We start from the raw sequence: 21,387 nt of genomic DNA, 5'->3' as shown, positions 1-21,387 counted from the left end.
TTGGAAAACTTTTAGAAGCAGAGATGTGAACAAATGGACGTGGAACACCATGTCAAACAGAGAACACAGAAGTAGAAGAATGCTCCAGAAGAAGGGCCTCATTTCTCCAGGCATCTCAGCGATCAGGAATGACCTCAGCAGGACACTGAAGTCTTGCTAACAGAGGAGAAGGGCATGTCAGTCGTGGACACATAAGGAAGCAAAATCCTGTAGAGCCTGTGGTCACCCTGCTCTCTTGTTTGGGGCAGCTCTCCGGGAGAAGGAGCTCAGCTTTTTCGAGATGAACAACATCCAGGCCCGGAGGAATTTTAAAAATTCCCTGTGATTCTTCAAGACTCCCGCAGCCCCCCCCCAGGCACTCCAGCTTACGTACACAACTCTCCCCCAAAATCCGATTTATTTTTGCTCAGGATTTATCCGCCACCAAAATGGGTTTAACCTTTTGAGCTTCAGTTTGGCACCTCATGCTTTTCCATCCTCAAATGTTGTCTCCCACCCCATCTGGCTGTGGCAAGACTCCTTCAAGGACCAGACATCTCTAAAATTAGGCATCGGCTGAGATTTATGCTGATTCTCCTGATTCAGTCCGGACTTGTCAACTTCCCTGGAAGCAATAAGATAGTTCCATAAATTCCTACAGCCTTTAACCGACCACACTATTTTTAAAGGGTGGTCTATATCAGATGCAATTAAATCTGAATTGTTGCCTCAATAACTCTGCCTCCTTTCTTTTCTTGCTCGCTTATATCCCCAAGTGTATTTAGCTTGCAAGGCATTTAGCATTCAATTCATCATTTTATTTTTCAGCCTCGGGAGGAAAGCTAAGAGTGGTGCCACTTTTCATTTTGGGAGGTGTGGAAACCAAGTCTCAGCACATCACTTCTTAATATGGACCCTGGTTAAGCGCGCTGCCCTGATCCTGTCTCCAGAAAATGTTCAGCTCTCATTAATGGATGTGCCGGTGGAATTGAGCCCAGGGAAAGTTCTAGCACCCAAGATCTAAAGCAGAATATATGTCTATCAATTTCAATGATTCTGGCGCAAACAAACCCCAGGAAGTCCTGGGTTACCCAACTACACGAGAGCCACTGGACCTGCCTCCCTGAGCTAAGCCAGCCTCCGCTTCCCACCTTCTGGCCTTCTTCCCTGAACAGGTAGAATGGAGCCATCCAGAAGAAAGGGCCCTAAAAGCCCTGTTTCTCTCCTCCCTGGCCACCATCCCAAATGTCTGAGCATAACCAGGGCTGTGTCTCAGGGAGACAGGAAGTATGTAATGAGGGTCTGAGTCCACTGTTTTGTGTGACTGCTGACAGCTATTAAGTCTCACCCCTCCGTCTTCCAGGAGCGCCCCGCATCTGGGCAAGCTGGCAAGGAAACACTGAGCACTCCAAGTGCTCTCCTTTGGCACTGCAAGAGACTCCAATCCTGCAAGTCTCGTGTCTGGGGACTCTCACCACAGCACGCCCCTTCCCCATGGCATGGGGGGCTGTTAGGGACCTGCCTGAGTGGTCTGCCCTGTTCTCTCCCTGAGACTTGGAAAAGCACGAGGTGCCAAACTGAAGCTCAAAAGGTTAAGCCCATTTTGGTGGTGGGTAAGTCCTGAGCGTAGGTGAACAGGACTCTGGGGAAAATTGTAGATGTAAGCCGGAGTGCTCAGGGCAGTAACAAACCTTCTCATCCCCTTTTGGTGTGCATGTGCTCCAGATTTGGGTGAGCGTCCAGCCGCCTCAGCATGTGGTCAGAACAGTGTGTTTTCTTCCTACCAGAGACCACAATCCAGTTGTTTCCACACTAGTCAGAGAAGGAGAGCAAAGGCCCTGGGCATCTCTCTCACCCTGAGTAGAAACTTAAAACACGATCCCCATCAGTCTGATGCCTCCTGAAGGCCTGTCACTTTGTCGCTCCTACAATGGGTTGACCCTCTGGTCAACGAGAATCCTTCCCTGGCCACTGTCACTACTGTGGTCGGCTGCTAAGTCCCATCGCCCAGTCTTCCATACTAGTTCCCCCCCACATGTCACTCTCTCTTGCCACCCTATAGTCTAGCCCTGCCTCCGGTTCAGTGAGAATTAGCTAAGGGTCCCTTTCTCAAGATAGTTTATTGCCAGCTACCAGGAAAGGGTGGTAATAGCTACATAAATTAATAGTGATTGAAACATGAATGGCTCCCCCTGGAGTTGTGCAAGTCACAATTGACAAAGCGATAAGGGGAGTCCCTCTTTCACCAAAGCTATTCCCAGTTCTTTCCTGACTTTCAGCAGAAACATGAGCTTTAGCCAAAGGAAGAAGCCCAGAGGATTCCAGCTTTCTTGTCCTGTGGGTGTCACACTCCTAATGTGGGAAGGAGGAAGGGGGCTGGTGTTATAGCTTCCTTCTACTTCCCTCAACTGAAAGATCATCACTCAGTCCCTTAGCTTGTTTCCATGGATTAGTGGTATTTTAAGTGAGTCCATTCTTTGTTGTATGGGACCATCCCATGCATTGTGGGACACTTGACACCCCAACCACAAGATACCAAATGTCCCGGATAGCCCCCAGTTGTTGTGGAAAGCAAAAACATCCCTCCCACATCTCGGAAAGTGGACTCAGATGCTGGTGTCCCCCACCCATCACAGTGGAGTGTCATATGATAGTCCGTTTAATCTGTCTCCACCTCTAAATCTCCCTCTTCAGGAGGGCCAGCACCTTACCTTACACAAAGCTACCTTCCCAATGCCCAGAACATTGTCCAGCACAGTTCTCGGCACTAGAATACCTCTCATTTGATCTGAATTGAAAAAGAACCCTGCGAGATTGGGCAGGACAGGTGGCCCCTCAGATGCTCACTTGCACAAAGGGCAACTGGAGAGTGTCCCCACATCTCTTGCTGGGAGACAACCCAGGAAACTGACCTCTGCCAAGATGCACAGCACCTGGTCCTTTAAATGCTCCTCTTCCACGGAGGGCACCTGCTTGCACCCAAATGGTATACCTACCACCTACAGAAGCAATGTTCACAGCCCCATCCCACTCCCTCCATAAGCAGTCACAGGTTGCCTTTCTTTCATGCATGGAGAGCAGCAGGGCCTACCTCCTGCACAGGAAGAGAAGAACAGGTCAGCACAGGTGCTGACAAATAGAAATACCGAGTCACTCATTAAAAACAAACAAACAACAACAACAACAAAAAAAAAACCACACAGCAGTTGAGGTAGGGAAGTGCTGGATCAGGGTCTCTACTCCATGTTCTAATGCAGTGTTTTCAAGTTTCTCAATGCATTTCTTTCTCATTCTACCAAAACCTCCACTGAATCGGTGGACTGGCATAACAGTGTTGGTGGTCGGCCCATCGACTTTGTTCTTTGTTGACTGACTGTTGTTTTGTTCAGGTGTCCACTTGTAAGACAAATGATCCTATTCCCATCACAAGTATCATTTGAAGCCAGAGTCTGGCAAAGGATAGCCCAGGACCAAATTCACCATGCCACCTGTGTGATGGCTAATTTTATTGGCAGTTTGGCTAGGTTGCAGGGCTCAGATATTATTACAGATGTTTCTGTGAGGGTCTTTTTAGATGGGATTTGTAAATTGGTAGACTTTGATTATAGCAGATTGTCCTCCATAATGTGGGTGGGTCTCATCCAATCAGTTGAAGACCTGAATAAAATTTAAAAAACTGACCTTCCCTGAACAAGAAGGAATTGCCAGCAGATGGCCTTTGACCCTGAACTGCAGCATCAGGTCTCCCCTGGTTTGCTGGGCTGCTGGCACACCCTGCAGATTTGGGACTTGCCAATTTCCATAAATATATGAGCTAATCTTTAAAATAAATCTCTCTATAGATAGATACATAGAAAGATACATAGATAAGCACATGTATAAATATACATTTTTATACATATATACATACAAACACCTTCCTATTGATTCTGTTTCTCTGGAAAGCCCTGTCTAATACATAATGGTTTTTAAATTTTAAGTTGTTTATATTTTTAATGGTTATATAATCACCTATGTAATGTCTTCGATTTTGCCTCATGCCCAGCAAAGCCTAAAATATTTACTATCTGGACCATTAAGGAAAAGTTTGCCAATATCTGTTCTACATCAGTCATCTCCCTCTTGTTCACTTTGCCAGCGATTAGTTTCAAGATGGTGTCAGTCAGACCAGTCAGATAAAAGGGAAGTCTTCCTGGTGGCTTATGGGAAAGGTTTATTTGCTTACAAGAAGGAATAACCAGAGACGATGTCTGGAACTGCTGCAGCCATCCTGCAGGCCTGAGGCCAGTCTGCCTAGGCAAAAGGCCACCTCATCAGGATGACAAACAAAAGACAAAAAGAGTCCCTATGACATCATGGAGCTACGGAGTGAACACTCTATCTCAAGGCTTCTCCTTATGTGAGACAACAAATGACCTTCATGTTTATGATGCCCTGAGTCAGAGTTCCTGTCCCCTGCACCAAAACACATCCTGAGCAATCCTTCAAAGTGAAGAGTTAGAGAGGTTTCATTTCTTCATCAATGTCCCCGGGAAGCTGGTGATGAGGGCTGGAGCTGAAACCCCATCTTAGCTAAACTTAGAAGTCTAAAGTTGCAAGCCGTGAGACAATGTGTGGCTTCTCATGAACGGACCATGAGTAGCTAAGTAGATTCAGCTGAATTAATTCTAGTGGGTGCTTTGAGGGAGCTGTTTCATAACCAATAAAGGCTGCACCCACCTTCTTGAATTTATTTTATTTTGTGTTAAATCTCCAAAGGACCAGATCATTGATATTTTCCCAAGAAAAGAGATCTTATAAAAATACAAAGCTGTCCTTGTGAAAACAGAGGAGATCCACATCCCTGGCCCTACCATGCTGTTTGTTTTGTTTTGTTTTGTTTTGCTTGTTTGGTTCCCCCCCCCCCCATTATCACGGCAAACAATTCAACTTCACTAGCTACTGCTGGGTGGATAGGCTAACAGGTAAGATATTATTGTTCCCTCACATTACTTCGAAAGCCATTTGCACACCACAAGGTATACAATTACCAAGTGATAAACCGTCACTGTTATCCTCCTCATGGTTTTGTAAAAGACTTTGCTGTCCTCATGTCATAGATGGAACAGAAGATGGTAAATGAATTTTTGTAGACTATACAAGGTGCAGCTTACCTCATTCAATACCATATGAAGAACAATGATTCGCTCCCTCAAGCTAAATCTACCACTTCTTGGCCTCATTGCTCAAATAATTACCTCCTGCCCTCCTGCCGGTGTGTTTGTAGAGACCTCCCTATGTCACTGGGGTGAGTCATTATCTGTACTCTCAGTCCACGGCCTTTCACATAGAGAACTCTGAGATCTTCAACAGACTCAGCTTGCCTTTGGAGGTGGGACTGATTCTTGAACATTTCTAATCCAAGAACTGAAGAGAAATCACAAAAACCTTTACAACCAACCCAGCTTGCAGTTCTAGTTTTGTTTTCTTTCATACCATCTGAGACTCCTTCCCTTGTGATTTTGGAACTATCTTATAACTGAGTCCAGTCTTTAAAATGAAGGACTCCGGGGCGCCTGAGTGGCTCAGTGGGTTAAACCACTGCCTTTGGCTCAGGTCGTGATCCTGGAGTCCTGGGATCGAGCCCCGCATCGAGCTCCCAGCTCTGTGGGGAGTCTGCTTCCCCCTCTGACCTTCTCCCCTCTCATGCTTTCTCTCTCTCAAGTAAATAAATAAAATCTTTAAAAAATTAAATTAAATTAAGGACTCAGGTATAAAGAATCATGATCCCAGGACTAGAAGGGGCTTTGGTGGTCTTCTGACTCCAACCTCCTCTCCTACATTAATCCTGTCCACTGACTTCATCTATGGCTCCACACATCCAGAGCTCGTTGTTAGAAAGCTCTGGCTAACATTGGAACAAAAATCTTTCTTCTTGCCCGTTTCACCCATAGACTGTAGTTCTGCCAGTGGGTGCTGAATGTTCATTGTAGACAAAATCAGTCCATATCAAAACAACCCATTATTAATGATGTTAGAAAGGAAACCAGGCTTCTTGCAAGGGCAAAGTGAACCCCCTGTGATTGTCATGGGGACACAGAACAAACACATTTCCTCTTTCACAAGATAGGCTCTCAGATATTTTAAGAAGGCTACCTTGTAACCCAGAATTTTCTCTTCCCCATGCGAAATATCCCCAGTTCCCTCAGCCTCAAATCAAGAAGCCTGGGTCCAAATCAGCTTATGGGTCTGATCATGCTTCTCCAAACAAGCCCCTGGAAATAAGAGCAATTTCACCGAATACTAATATCCCCAAATCTATGTGCTCTGTAAATTTCCATTGAAGAGCACTGCTTTTTATGGCTTATTTTTTATGTACCTTTGGAAAAATACAAATTCCGCTGTGCTCCTGTGATTCCATTTGTCTGGGTCTATACCTCCTAGTAAAACCCTGCGTCCCTGTAACAATCGTGGGGGTTCACTTTGCCATCCCGAGGAGCCGAGGAGCCGTTTTCCTTCCCAACTTCTTTAACAATGGGTTGTTTTGAAACGGGCTGATGTTATCTACAATTAACCTTCAGTATTGGATTTCAAATGCATTTTAAACCCTGTCCCATCTATTTAGGAATAAGCAAATGCCATTAATACGTGTGACCATCTTAGAAGTGAGCCTAAACTTTCCATGGCAAAGGGAGGTGCTTGGAAGGCTCAGAGGTCAATTTGAATCAACACTGAGAATGAATGATGAGTGTTTGGATCTCGACAGTCCCTATAACCAGGGGTTCACTGGCCTTTCAAAGAAAAATCACAAACCAAGAATTACTCCATCAGGACCTACTATGTGCTATGCAAAATGGTAACCTGGAGTGGAGTCACACGATAAACAAGTCTGACACGAGCCCCACTTGGAGCTTGCTATCAAGGTGTTAGACGTGCACTGGCAAGGTCCTGCCTGCTAATACATGGAGCAGATAATAATTACACCCATTTTGCAAAAGACAAAGAAACATAACATACGAGTCCTTGCTATGTGTTCACTGCACTGCAGACATCATCTCCTTTACACTAATCAGCAGCTCAATCTTCGTATCAAAGGTCCATTCAGAGATGAGAGAAGCGAGTCATGCAAAATGGTGGTGCACACTCTCAGCCAGGTCTTCCTAGAACAGGGGAGGAAAAGGCCGTAAAATGAAACTGCAGGATTAAACACTTCCCTGTGAGTACTTCCCAGAGCTACAAAGATGGCACTGAGCAGAGCAGTGATGAAGGCAAAGTAGTAGTGCTGTGGCACAGAACGGGGACGGCCGGCTTGGGAACTGCAGGCAGACAGCACCAGGCTGGCAGTTGCCCTCAGAGAGATGTCCCCTGGGACTATGTCAGGAGAAGACAATGTCCCTTGGTCAAATAGGGAGGTCAGATGCAACAATTTGGGGTTCTGTTCTCCCATTCCAAAAGCTACGGCTAGCACTAGCTCTTGACCTTCCTGGGAGTCCCTAGAATCAGAGTGAGAAGCGACCCTAGCCTTCTCCTAGTCCAGCCCTTCATTTTGGAGCCAAGGACTCAGTGGTTCTGGGAAGTTAAAGAATGCGCCACCATCACCCTGACAGTCCTATATGTGCTGGGATTCATGCCCGCTCCATTCTCTTTTCACTAAATCACACCCTCTGCAAATCGGGTTTCTCAGCAGCCCCATTTTCTCCTGCCATTCTCTCTGTTTTCCACGTAAAGGAGGGGCTCGCAGCACCCTATCTGAACACTGAAGCCCATAGCACTTCATGCAAAAACCTCTTGGATTGCCATGGCACAAAACTCACGGGCTAAGGGAAATAAGCACTGTGCAGAAGTAGCTATAAATAAAAGCCCCAAACTAGTGAAAGTTTCTAGATCTCCTTTTTATTTAAATGTTCCTCATTTATATGCAACCAATTCACAAAAGCCCACACACCAATCTGGAACGCACCTGGTATTGTGAGAAATTGCCAGTTTGGCGGTGTCGTGCTTTTTTCCCCCACAATAAAAACTGCACAGTGTCATGTCCTTAGGGTACATCAGTCCCCTTTCCTCCTTCTTTAATGAATCCCCCAAAGAGATAGGTGTATAAAATACACCCAACAAAATGGGCTCTATTCATTCCCTATCATTGTAGGAACACCTGTCCAGGTACATTTTTAGAGAATGGATTTGTCCAACAGCTCTCGCTGGTGTGACCTTGTACCACACTTGTGCTAAACCAAAAACTGTTTCAGTTGGCCAGGGCTGCTGTAACAAAGTACAACAGACATTTATTGTCTCCGAGTTCCGGAGGCTTCAAGTCCAAGATCAAGGTGTCAGCAGGGCTGGTTTCTTCTGAGGCTTCTCTCTCGGGCTTGCAGATGGCCACGGTCTCCTCCCTGTGTCTTTACACATCATCTTCCCTCTGCCCATCTTTGTGTCCAAATTGTCCCTTTTTATAAGGACATTGGTCATGTTGGATCCAGACCCTTCCTAATGACCTTCTTTTAACTTAATTATCCGTTTAAAGACCCCATCTCCAAACACAGTCAGATTCTGAGATGCTGGGGGTTAGGTCAAATTCAGCCTATAACACCCTCCTCGCCAAATCCGTGTCTTCTTGCATGCCAAATACATTGTCTCCATCCCAACAGACCCACATGTCATAACCTTGCCACCATCAACGCTGAGGCCTCTACCTCAAGCAGCTTTTAGGGCTGGGATTTGTAGAGGTGAAAAGGGATTAAAATAACTTGTCCTTTTCCCCTACGACTGGTGTCAAGACCACAGACAGAAGCTTTGGCTATCTGGGCCCCTTCTGTCGGGAGAGGCGTGAGACCCTCCTGTGGGCCTCCCCAGCTCAGAGCAACGCCACTGGGAGAAGGAAGTGTGTTTCTCCCAAGACCACGGCACAAAACTCCAAAGATGAACTGGGAGAGTGTTTGGGCAGAAGGAGAATGCATCTCCACCGGCCTCTTGTTCAGAAGGCGCTGATTTCCTCTGTTCTAGGAAAGGAACACCGAGAGAGAGCTGATTCAGCTCACTGAGGGTAAAAATAGCTAAGTGGACAGCTTGAGCGAGACTTAGCACTTCACCTGTTTTTCCTATTATCAACTGCACACGGGAATGTATCAAGGGCTGCAGAGTTACAGCCATTGTAAAACCAAGGCTCTGTGTAAAAACCATCTACCTGAAATTGAGAAGTGGTTGGAGCTCGCTCAGATTAGAAAGAGGGCCTTCGCATGCTTCTCCTCCAACAGCTGCCAGGGGAATGGGAAGCCTACGCGACAGGAGGAGCGCCTCGGGGAAGGCACCAGAGAGCGCCCACCATCAACGGCAGGCTAAGGGGAAAGGCTTGGGTTTCCCCCGATCTCTTGACTGTCTTCCAAAGTTCATCGTGGTTTCTCGAAGACCAAGGTGCATTTATGGGTCAAGTTCATTTTCAGGGGGACAAGGCCGGGCACCTCTCCCGTGAGGAGCTGCATTAATATCTGGTCACGTATCTGCCTGGACCCCTACAATTTCTGAACCATAACACCCTCAGACTGGCTCAGTGCTCCCAAGTACAACTTCCCAAAGGAGGTGAATGGAGACACGTGGGCAGTCTTTAGAAGTTCTCCTGTGGCTTTAAGAAATCCTACTTGACCCTCAATTCTAGAGAGGCTGGAAAGTGTCAAGTTAGGGCTTTGGTAAGGGAGTGAGGAAGCAGATCTTCAGAGCTCGGTGAGAAAAAACGCACAGACACACATACTCGTGCCCACACTCACATGCAGACACACACATATACCTATGTTCATTTTTTAAGAGAGAACAAGAGAGGGCTTGAGAATAGCAAACATGCCCCAGTTCGCCCATCCTTAAATATTGTTAGATGAATCCGTCATGTTGACAAAGAGCCCCCACTAAGGGCAGACCCAGCAGGCTCCTGCTCCTCACAAATGCAAATTGTGGAATGCAGGGGGCCAGCAGAGTGCACACATGTGGTCTAAAAATATGCTGCCCGTCCCATCTCTCTGGGGATCCACTTCCCAGGCCACTGGCGGGGGGGGGGGGGGGGAAGGGGGGCGGGGGGGCGGGGCATTGGGAGCTTGGAGGCAGGGGCCCCGCCTGAGGGGAGGAGCAGGGGCCTCTCTGTTTGCACCGGAGCTAATTACCCGAGGACCTAGACAGGCAGCTGCTGGGCCCCTGCTCTGGGTTTCCAAGTGCCTTGCAAGGCTGCGGTTCTAACTTTAGAATGGCACTCCCAACTTTGATCTTCCAGCACTGCTTGGCTTTAGGCAAAACATAAACTTGAGAGCTGCAACATGTTTTTTAAATTTTATTCCCCTGGCAGTTTCAGAATAAGGACAGGAATTATTTTCAAATGAGAATCTTTGACTGCACAACACAGGCTTCAAAAATTAAGCAGAAACACGTGGCAGCTCTTATTATTAAATTTCCCTTGGAAAACAATGGTTTAAATTATGGGGGGGGGCAGTTTGATAAAACTTTGAAATGTGAAGCCTAAAGTTTAAAATTAAAAAAAAAAAATAGCTTTAGCGTTGTTGGTTTTTGGTTTGTTTGTTTTTTTTTAAGATTATTATAGACTTTTTTTAGCCCTGCCATTATTAACCTATATCTGCCAATGTTTAAAATATGGAATGCTTTGGGGTTTAAAATATAAATGACAATTTTTAAAGCTGAAAATCAGGTGCTAAGGGGTTTTCTGAAGTACAGAGAGACATTCGGGCTTCCCGGTTAGAGCATCTCCCCATAAAGCAAGTTTTTAAGAAAATAATGAAGATGGTAGACCTGAACTGTATCCTAATCTTTCCGATTCTCTATGGAGTCCAGCAAGAAATAGAGACCCAGAAAAGTGAGCTGGGCATTTCCTGGCTGGTGAAAGTCTGGTGGGCTACAGTTGGGGCCGCTGGCCTCTTCCATCACCAAAAGCTATCAAAGCACACTTCCCATTTCTCCCCAAGCCATTCCCACAAAGGGATTCGGGCAAGAGGATGTTTTTGGAAGCTGCACAATCTCAGTCGCTCAGGCACTCTTCAATTCCTCCTTCCCCTCCAGGACCCAGTCAATTACTACCTTCTCGATGAAGCCTTTCTGATCACCTCATTTAAAAGTTTCCCCATGCCCTCATCAGCTCACATCCTTATTGTGTGTATCACTCGTTTGGAACTTACGATTTCCTGCTGGATGTGGTTAGTGATCTTTCAAATGTGGCTCTTCCCTTCCCAGCTACCTTATAAGATCCTCAGTGGCTAGAAGCAGCTCTTTTCGCTGTTTGCCTCCCCCCTTGGGCCTAGCTCAGTGCCAGGGCCCTGTGGCTGGGCTCCCCGCTAGTACCGCAGGGGATAATCACAGCGCTCCAGTAACGACAAGAACTTATCTTCTAGCATCACCCAGAGGACACCCTAGGCAATAATTGCAGATGGAAAAAAAAGAAACCCGAAGTCCCTCCACCCCTTCGCCCTCCTGCCCTGAAGCAGAGGCATCTGCAGGAGGTGGGGCAGTGCCATGGGGGGAGGGAGGGGGGAGGGGGGAGTGGAGAAGTGGGGGGGAGGAGGGTGGAGGCCTCACTGGCCAGGTGGCACATTCCCTTGTGAGCCCTCAGCAGGACCGAGAGATGGAAGAGGAGACAGGAAGCTGGTCAGCCCCACTCTGATTCTGCAAAGGACTTACTTTTTTACATCTGTTGATTCTCCTAACCTGGCTCCCGTGACCCAGCCTGTTTGGAAGCTTTTCTGATTAAAGGGATCGTTCCTGTCCAGCGTATTGTGGGCCTTAATGATCGCCACCCGCCCCCCTCTGAGCACAGGGCGACTTCCCTGGCGCTCTTCGCAGTATTTTTGAAACAGTATTAATACCAGTTGTGAGAAAACAAGAACATCATTCACGGAACTTTGTTTATGTCACTGAATTCCAGTTTGGAATGAGTTCCTTTTCGGTTATAAGAAACTTCCCTTCCTCTATCTAGGAGCCAACCAAAAAAGCTCATTCAACATTTTGAGTAGGGCTGTCATTGCCTGGATGGTGAGAACACGTCGCAGGTGTAGAAGAGTAGCTTTTGCCTGGGTGGTGTCTGTGGCTTCAGGCCTTGTTACTCAAAATGTGGCCTCAGAGCATGGCCTGGGAGCTGGTTAGGAGAGGAGAGTCTCGGTTTCCACGCCAGAGCCGCCGAATCAGGGTCGCCGTTTCAACAGGATCCCCTGAGATTCACACACACGTGAATGTTGACCAGCTCCCATGAGAGCTCTCTCCACCCCAGAAAACCATCTCCCACCCACCTGTCACTCCTGCCTGAAACGCTCATCATAGAGATCCACAGGATAGGCCTTATTGCCCTTAAATGGCAAATACACCCTAAAGGAACAATTTATTAAGGCAAATCAGCTACTAGTACGGAGATGCTCAAATGAACTCGTCTGCTCTTTTGCCAAGTGAAGGAAAGAATGAGCTGATGCTTTGCGCACTCCGGGACGGGCGCTGATGGGGGTGTCTCCTGGTCTGAGGATGGCAGGCGGGGGCGTGGGGCAGGGTAGGGGGTCGGGGGAGTTTCTTTCCACCTGCCCTGTGCTGTCTGGACCCAGATGTGGGAGACAGAGTCCCTACAGTGGCAGACTTTCAACAGTTAAAAAACGATCTTCCCAAAGAGCTAGCCACATCCAGGAGGGCCCGAGAGCCAGAGAATCGAGTCCAGGAGGCTGTGAGAATGAAAGTGAGACCAGGCAGGCTGACCCGGACTAGCGGGGGAGCTGACAGGGCCGGGGCTGGAGACGGAGGCTGTGGTTCCCCCTGGGGCCTGTCCATGGAGGCGTGGGCTTATAGAAGCAGAATCCATCTAAAAGGCCAGAAACAAGAATGTCCTGCCTGTCCACCTGCCTGAGGGGATCCAAAAAGGTCACAGTCACACTAATAACGATCTGTACAAACCCTGCTAGTATGGCTCCAGGGTCTCTGAGAGGACTTCTTCATCTGAGACACTTCTGAGAGGCTCCAGGAATCGGGCAGCCTCTTTCTCCACCCTTGGGTCCATCGTTCCACACGCGGATACCCTTGCCCTTGGAGTCCGATAGCCCCATAACTTACTTCTGAGATACAAAAACAAATAATAACTTCCTTCTGTGTGGGAGTCCGTTCGGTCTGCTGTAGCAACACCACACAGGCTGGGAGGCTCCTGGACAACACGAATTTACTTCTCACAGTTCGGGAAGCTGAAAGTCCAAGATGAAAGTGCAGGCAAATTTGCTGTCTGGCGAGGGCAAACTTTCTCGTTCATAGATGGCTACCGTTCCTTCTCCTGTGTCCTCGTAGCAGAAAGATCGAGAGAGTTCCCTCGGGGTCTCTTTTAAGAGGGAACCAATCCAGTTCCGGAGGGGTGCACCCTCATGACCTGATCGCCTCCCAAAGGCTCCACCTCCTAACACCATTACCTTAGAGGTTAGGAATCAACATACGGATTTTTCATGGACACAAACACTCCGTCCCTAACACTCTATTAGATCCCTTCACAGAGCTGCTGATTTCGACAGAGTTCAGAGAGAAATCGCTAAACCCTCACATCCTTGGATCCCCCTGTGGATATATTCTCTCACAGGGATACATTTTCTCCAGAACTCCCCAGTATTGATGTATTTTAGTTTCTGTCCCTTCCCATTCCTACCCTGCTGGTTCACCAGACACCCCAGTGTATATCTGTCTCCTAATCGTGAATATGGCGGAAATTCTTTTTCCATTAGAAACGAGGATTGAGTAGGTTCAGGAAAGACAGATCTAGAAACGGACATGGAGTGCATCGTAGGCAGGGGAGCCACTGGACATCCTACCCTGACAGGGGCAATTCTCACCGCTCACCAGTGCCACACCTGCTACAGTCCATTAGTTTATAAATGAACCAAGGGAAGTAACTTTAAAATTAACTTCAAGGGGCACCTGGGTGGCTCAGTGGGTTAAGCCTCTGCCTTCCGCTCAGGTCATGATCCCAGGGTCCTGGGCTCGAGCCCCACATCACAGCCTCCTGGACTCAATTCTCTGGCTCTCAGGCCCTCCTGGATGTGGCTAGCTCTTTGGGCTCTCTGTTCAGCAGGGAACCTACTTCCCCTTCTCTCTCTGCCTGCCTCTCTCCCTACTTGTGATCCCTGTCTGTCAAATAAATAAATAAATAAATAAAATCTTTAAAAAAAAATTAACTTCAAGAGGAACACAAAAAGGCAGCAGCCTGAGGAGACAGTGGGAATTCTACCCACTTCTGCTCATTTGTTCATTGATTATACACCTAGAACAGTATCTCTGTCATAGAACAGGAAAACATATTTACAAATGATTGACCAAATAAATGAGTGAATTTAGCAAATATAGGCAAAGTGTCTGGATGTGCAATTCTTTGTTCTAGACACTAGAAAGCAGCAGGGACTCAATGAGCCCCAGCCTGACAGAGGGTCCAGGGAAATAGTAGATGATCCCTAGACCCATATATGACAAAGAACGCAAGGGGGGAATAGTGCATGGCTATAGCAATGCACAGAAGGGTCTGCTGAGGACCCTGACCATGGTTCAGTGGAGTTGGCCCAGGGGGGCTGAAGGGGAGATGTATGGCCAAGGACTCAGGTACTGAGTCTCAGGGGCTGGAGGTGCCTGCTGGGGGGACCAACTTCTCTGGCCTCTTGAGGTGTCTCCCTAGAGACAATGACTATAAACTAGTCCCAATCTGGGTCCCCAGCCTCCAGACCAGGGCTGGATTCCCTCCACTCTTGGGATAGCCCAAGTCCACTGCCGAGAGCTGACAACAGCACGGGGTGGACAAAAGAAACGTAGAGCTTGTTGTCTGCATGGCAGGGGCAGCGAGGAGTGGGGGGGACAGAAAGGAGGTTATTATAGTCCAGATACAACAGGCCTTTGCATTTTAAACACGGAGAGGAAGGAACAGGCAGATTAAAAAGCGAAAAACGGCAGTTTGCAGAGAAAGGTTAGCTGTTGGAGAATGAGTAAGAGATGGGGGGTGGGCGGACAGCTTTGATAACAAAACCAGAGGAATTAGTTAGTTATCTGCTGAAATCTACTGCTTCAGAGGGAAGCTCAAGAGTCATCTGAGCTGGTTTACACAGGGAATAAGACTGAGTTGGGATGAGATTTCACTGGGTAATGGGATAAAAATTCAGGCACTGCTCATTCAGATCCAAGGCTCTCTTGCAACCCTGCTCTGAGCTGGAGGGAATTGTGTTGTGGTACATATTTATGTCTGAATGCGAGCCAGTGCGTATTCTACAGGCACAAAGTTCTTTCATGCTCGGGGGGAAAAAGTGTTCCTGTTCTTACATATTCTTTTATCCTAAATCTGAAGTACTTAATAAGAAGTCGTTGTTGGCAAAGGCCTGGTATGAAGCAAGGCTGTGTGTGTGTGTGTGTGTGTGTGTGTGTGCGCGCGCGCGCTCGCGCACACACGCTCCAGAGCCTGTACGTGTGTGCATGTGTGTATGTGTGTGTACGTATGTGTCCAAGAGAAACATACCTCTTTGTCACAGTGTGGAATGGGCCAGGTTTTCCATAAGTGGATAAGAGGAATTTGCTGAAGCATTTGCCACACTAAATGTGTTGTGGGTCACACTGGAATATGCGCTGCTCCTCTTTCCCTTTTTTTCTAACCAATTCCCACCTGCCTTGCATGCCGCATCCATCAAGACTTTCAGTAGGTCTGGTTTCAGTTCCCGTAAACTGGATCAGGCTAGTAGTAGCAGAGTCAGTGGTTAGTGGAGTCAGGCATCTCGGCACCCCCGCCCCTTGCCCCTTGCCAGCCGGCTTCCCAAACTCACTCATGTCACCAAATTGCAAATCATGCAAAAGCAACTAAAGCCGTTTGGAATGCAGGGACTTGGGTGCAGATAAATACCTCCAAGGTTTCCCATATACGATTGGAGGCTTTGAAGTCAGAAATCAATGGCCGGCTTTTCGAAGGAAAAGGTAACAGGTGTGCTCAGGTGAGCCCCAGACAGCTGGGTCTGTGGAAGCAGGTGCTCACACAGGTGCGGTGGCTGCTCCTGCCATACGTCCTGAGCAGACATGGGATGCAGGAGGAGGAATGAGACTGTGAATCAGAGAAGACAGGCCCGTTCAGCCATCCGTGCCTCATTTGTCTCCAGGTACACAGAGCAAATCCACAAGTAGAGAAGTACATAGCAGATGGGACGTTCCAGAAGGAAACTGCTTCCTGTTCCAAAGCCTTCAGAAATATAAGAAAAAGACAACCAATGAGTTTTTGGTCAGAGAGCTGATCTCAAAACCAAGACACGGAAACTACCAGTACCCATGAGAGGAACCTTGCAAACATAAGCAGTAATGAGGAGTTGAAGAAGAGTGGGCTGTAAGTATTACCAGCCGGGGCATATGTCTTGGTCTTCCCCATCTCAGAAAATAATCCTCACAAGCACGTTCCAAGGCACCACTATCTCTTGCCTCAATGACCAGCATGCCCTCGGGCTCACCAACCTGATCCTATACTTTCCCAGTGTCTAGTCTCTCCATGGCAACCCAGTGACTTTTGAAAATATAATCAGATTAGCCTGCTTTCATGCTCAAAAACTCCCACTGGTGTTTTATTACCCTTAAAATGAAGCCCAAAGTCTTACACTGGCTACAAATGGCCAGACCAGCATTTACTGTTCCAACCTCATCTCCTCTCATCCCATGCCAATTCCAACCACTCTGGCCTCCTGGCTGTTCTTCAAAACATCACCTGGTTCCTTCCTCAGCATCTTGATATTTGCGGCTCCATCCACCTGGAAAACACTTTTCAAAACATTTCACATTGCTCACTCTTCCACTGCATCCAAAATTGTTGCACATATTACCTCTGCAGAGAAGCCTTCTGACCCAGATGCTACAGGAGACCAACCACCACCCAACCCCTCACACCACCCTCTCTTTCCTTAACTTGTCTATTTATCATGCTTTTTTGGTTGCCTGGCTTATTTTAAACATTCTTGGTGTGTTTGGGAACCTTCAAGATTTTCCAAGTGGAAAATAGTATCATGGCTTTACCAGTGTCCTCCAACCCCCAAATCCATGTCCATCCAGAACCTCAGATTGTGACCTTACTTGGGGATAAGTTCTTTGCAGCTATATACTCAGTTAAAGATCTTAAAAATGAAATCATCCAGTTTTAGAATGAGGACGTAAGTCTAATGACTGCAATACTTACAAGAAAGAAGAGAGGGAGTCTTGGACACAGACTTGAAGTGAAGAAGGCCATGTGACAACAGAAGCAAAGATAGTCATGGAGCCACAAGCCAAGATGCAGGGAAGAATTCTTCCCTAGAACCTTCAGAGGGAACATATCTCTGCCAGCACCTTGATTTTGGACTTTCAGCCTTCAGATGTGAGGCAACAAAGCCATCAAATTTGTGGTAATTTGTTACAAAGCCCATAGGAAACTAATACAGCCAGAAAACCCATTTCCTGTAATTCACTCAGTATCTGAGAAGCAGGCATGATCCTTCCCACTTTACAAATGAAGCCTGAAGGGTAGAGAAACTTCAACACATGCCTTGAAACCTAAAGAAACCAGAACTCCTGCATTCTGACAGTCCACCTCCTAATAACAGCACTGTGTAAAATGAGGAGGCTGGAATGCCAAGTGACTCCGATGATCCCCTTTCAAGATATTTTAAGGCTGCTGCCAAGAACAATGTAGTCCTAGAGGCAGCGTAGGGTAGCTACCAACATGAGAGAAAGCTGTCAGGGTGCCGACAAAGCCCACCATCAGAAGTTCAGAGTGGTAGGTCATAAATTATTTGTATAAGAGAAAAAGCCAAGCAAGGGTCCATTTTAGCAGCCATCTGGCATCTCTGTCCTGTAACCTAGGCTGAGTCTGTACTGGGTTTCATGCTTTGGGGCAAAAACTCATACCAGAAAAATATTCTTTAATGCATTTTTGTGCAGCTGGATAGAGCCGAGAATTTGTTCAGATTTAAATTAAATTACACCTACGCTGATACTACAAAGGATATTAATCAGGTAGACTTAGTAAATACTGATAGGGCACCCAGAGGGTGCTAAGCACTACCAGTGACTTGTGGATATCACTGGAAGGGAAGAAAATGGTGGCGCTTTTGGCTGGCATGAATCACATCTATAAGCCAGTGAGAAAAGTTGTCATGTCCAGTTCTGCTAACCAGAAAAAAAAAAAAAAAAAAAAACTGGTCCTTGTAAGGCTGCTAATACATTTAATCAGTACCACAGCCTTAATTTAGTACCCTCCCAAGAGTACCACAGGGACCTGCCAGGTTTCATGAGAATGGAAGCCACCATAGAAGGAACTCAGCGACCCAGAAATCCAGACGTGGAAGCTACATAGAATCATACTAGCTAAACTATAAGCAAAAGATCATCTAGTCCAACTCTGTCACTATACAGAAGGGAAAATCTAGGCTCTTGAATATGGAGGGCCTTTTCAGTGAGAGGTTAACTTATGATTGTGTAGACCTCAGTCTCTAGGGCAGAGAGACCTGGGTCTCTTACCACTTCCTAGTTGGATGGCCATGACCTACGACAAACTAACTCCACTCCCTGCATCTCCATTTGTTTCCTTAACTCCAAAACGGATATACTGATTTTCACCTCATAATGTTTTGCAAGGAACAACACACGTGATACCGAGTACCTGGTGTAGAGTAAGTGTTCGATCCCACGTTCTTGGTCTTTCCCAGGGTCACACTGACCAATTCTGGTTGAGCCAGGATTAAAATCCAGATATCAAGGAGTGTCAGGCTGGTATTCTTCCCATGCCATCTCTCCAAAGAGAAGAGTATTGCCCATTTGTGTTCCTGGGTCTACATTCCAATAATTCAGGATACTGACCAGTACCTCCTAAGTTGAACAAGATACAAAGAATGGCAATAAATCTCTTTTTTCCAAGTAAGTTCAGAAAGCCATCCTATAACCCCACACCGAATTCCTAAAACTATAAAGAGCTTCCTTTAGGACCAACATTTTCTGGCTAATTAAAATGAATGTTGTATCGATGAAAGATTATTTTAAAATGGCACTGATAGTGTTTAGACATTGTCATAACATCAGCCGGCAGATCACTAATTTGCAAATTTACTAAAGATCTTGCCAATTAAAACCTCTTCTAGACACTCTGAAACACACTGTCACTGACAGCTGATAGACCACATGGTAAAGACATGATCATATTAAAATCACACAAGACTGTTCTCTCTGGAAGGGCTGAGGGAGAGAGACGGGGGCATGTCCCCAAAGTGAGTGCCACTAAGTCAACCGAGCCAGACTGGCAGAGGAGAAAAGCAAATCTTTTGGTTTTATTTTACCCTCACTGTTTTCCAAAACAAACAGTGGAACTTCTCAAAAAGTCTGCAGGAAATTATCATCCTGCAAAATTGTTCCTGTGTTTCTCTTGGTGAGACAAGCCAAGAGAAGGGAATCTCTGGACCAAACTTGACATGCACAAAAACACAAACTGACTTACACCTGGAAGTTGGTGGGCATTAGCCCAGGGTCCTATGGGGACAACTTTGCACTTCTCTAGGGGTGTCCCAAGGGGCAACAGTAGTCATCAATCCCTGGAAAGTCACCCCAATTAACAGCACAGTGAGTTCCTGTAAAAGTCCACTTTACAAGCTCTGCCCAGCAGTGGGTCACTGAAGGAAATTTTCCAGATTTGGAAGTCAAGGTAGTATGACAAGGCATGCATTCAAATGGACAGATTTCATACATATAACCCTAGGAGCCAACATTTAACAAACACTTCCCATGTGCATTATATCATTTATTCACTGTTAACAATCCTGTAAGATTGATGCTACTATTATTCCCAAAAATCATGTAAGGAAATTAAGGTGTGGAGATGTAAAGAAAGTGCTGTAGATCTCATTCTTGTACATAACAGCTGCTATGCAATAGAACCGAGATTCAAGCCCAGGCCCAACTCCCTCCAGGACCGGCGTGGGAAAACTCCACAGTGTTATCTGGCCTTATTCCTGAGAGAGGTGATCTGCTCACATACTGGTCCATAGGAGATGGTGGCCTTTTCCGAGATCCATGTATAATATTTCTCAAGTCAATAAGATATTCAGAAATGTAGCAAATTATACAAGTATAACCATATAAGCAGTTATTGTATTTACATTCTATGTTGAAACAGTGTATACTAAAACCTTAAGATCCAGACTCAAAATCTGTCATTACTGGGCACTTGGGTGGCTCAGTTGGTTAAGCGACTGCCTTCGGCTCAGGTCATGATCCTGGAGACCTGGGATCGGGTCCGGCATCGGGCTCACAGCTCCACGGGGAGTCTGTTTCTCCCTCTGACCTCCTCCTTGCTCATGCTCTCTCTCACTGTCTCTCTCTCTCAAATAAATAAAATCTTTTTTAAAAAATTTGTGATGACTTATGAAGAACATGACATTAAAATGGGTTTATTAAACCAACTGGATGGTGGATAAGATGGTCCTGGTGTTCCAGTAACTACAGTTGTGGAGTTTATCCCACTGAAACCTAGTGGAATAAAATAACCACTCATGACCCATGAATTCTTGGATCCAAAATTAGACAGCACAGTGGGAATGTGTTCTTGATCTATGATGTCCAAGTTCTCAGCTGGAAGACTGGAGGCTGATGACTGAAATCACCTGGAAGTTCCCTCACCTTCATGTCTGGGGGGAGGGGGGGGTTAGTGCTGGCTGTGACCTGGGGCCTTGGGTCCTCTCCACGTGAGAACTCCATGGGGTGGGATCTCTCCACAGATTTCTTTCAGCGTGGTGGTTGGGTTCTAAGAGCAAGCAACCTGAGAGAGAGAAAGTAGGTGGAAATTGTATCACCTTTTTTGACCTAGCCTTGGAGGGCTCCCAGAATTCTTTCCACCCCTATCCATTTAACAGAAGCAAGTCATTTAAAGCCAGTCCATATTTGAGAGGAGGAGAATCAGACTCCACCTCCTGTTGGTAGGAATGTGAAAGTCCTAGAGGAAAATAAATGTCATTGGAAATATCATTGGGGCCATTTTTGAAAAACAGAATACTTATTTCTGTTTATCATATTTAAAAGAACAAATTACTTATACTATAAATCTTCATAGACTATATGAACAGATTGGAGGCATCCGTTTACCTTTAAATATTCTTATCTGTCCTCTGAAGCAAACTTATGAACACCATGTCAGTTGTAAAGCATTTTTATATTTTTTTCTCTAAAGCAAATGTAAGAAGACCATACTAATTATAAAGCATTAAAAATATTTTTATATTTCTATTTTATATGTTTTTAAAAACAACCTCTCAAAGTGTGCTACCTAAAATGTTCGGCTAAATAACCATATATTAGGTTTGAAGACAATAAAATTGTATTTGTCTTTATCATATTACAGTGTGTTTTAGAAATTTAAATCAGTTTTTTCCTCTCTAAGAGTTTATGTGATTTTATTGTCTGTGCATA

At 46.2% G+C, this 21,387-nt stretch overlaps 1 protein-coding gene across 3 annotated transcripts in view; it reads right to left on the bottom strand.

Annotated features, from left to right (window-relative positions):
- LOC309848357 (uncharacterized protein) overlaps positions 1-21,387 on the bottom strand; it is a 242,332-nt gene that overhangs the window by 38,242 nt on the left and 182,703 nt on the right. The window contains exons 1-3 of one of the 3 annotated variants that reach the window (XM_082699848.1): positions 16,563-16,722; positions 15,827-16,156; positions 6,976-7,118 (exon numbers count right to left, since the gene is read on the bottom strand). The gene's annotated coding sequence lies outside the window, so the exon portion shown is untranslated. Of the gene's footprint in view, positions 1-6,975; positions 7,783-15,826; positions 16,157-16,562 lie in introns of those variants that run through there. The other 2 variants (XM_082699849.1, XM_082699850.1) reach the window with 2 other exon arrangements.

The sequence above is a fragment of the Mustela nivalis genome (assembly GCF_964662115.1).
Source record: "Mustela nivalis genome assembly, chromosome: 14".
Lineage (NCBI taxonomy): Eukaryota > Metazoa > Chordata > Mammalia > Carnivora > Mustelidae > Mustela > Mustela nivalis.
The sequence above is the reverse complement of the archived record's forward strand: the minus strand, read 5'-3'. Positions and strand labels throughout refer to the sequence as shown.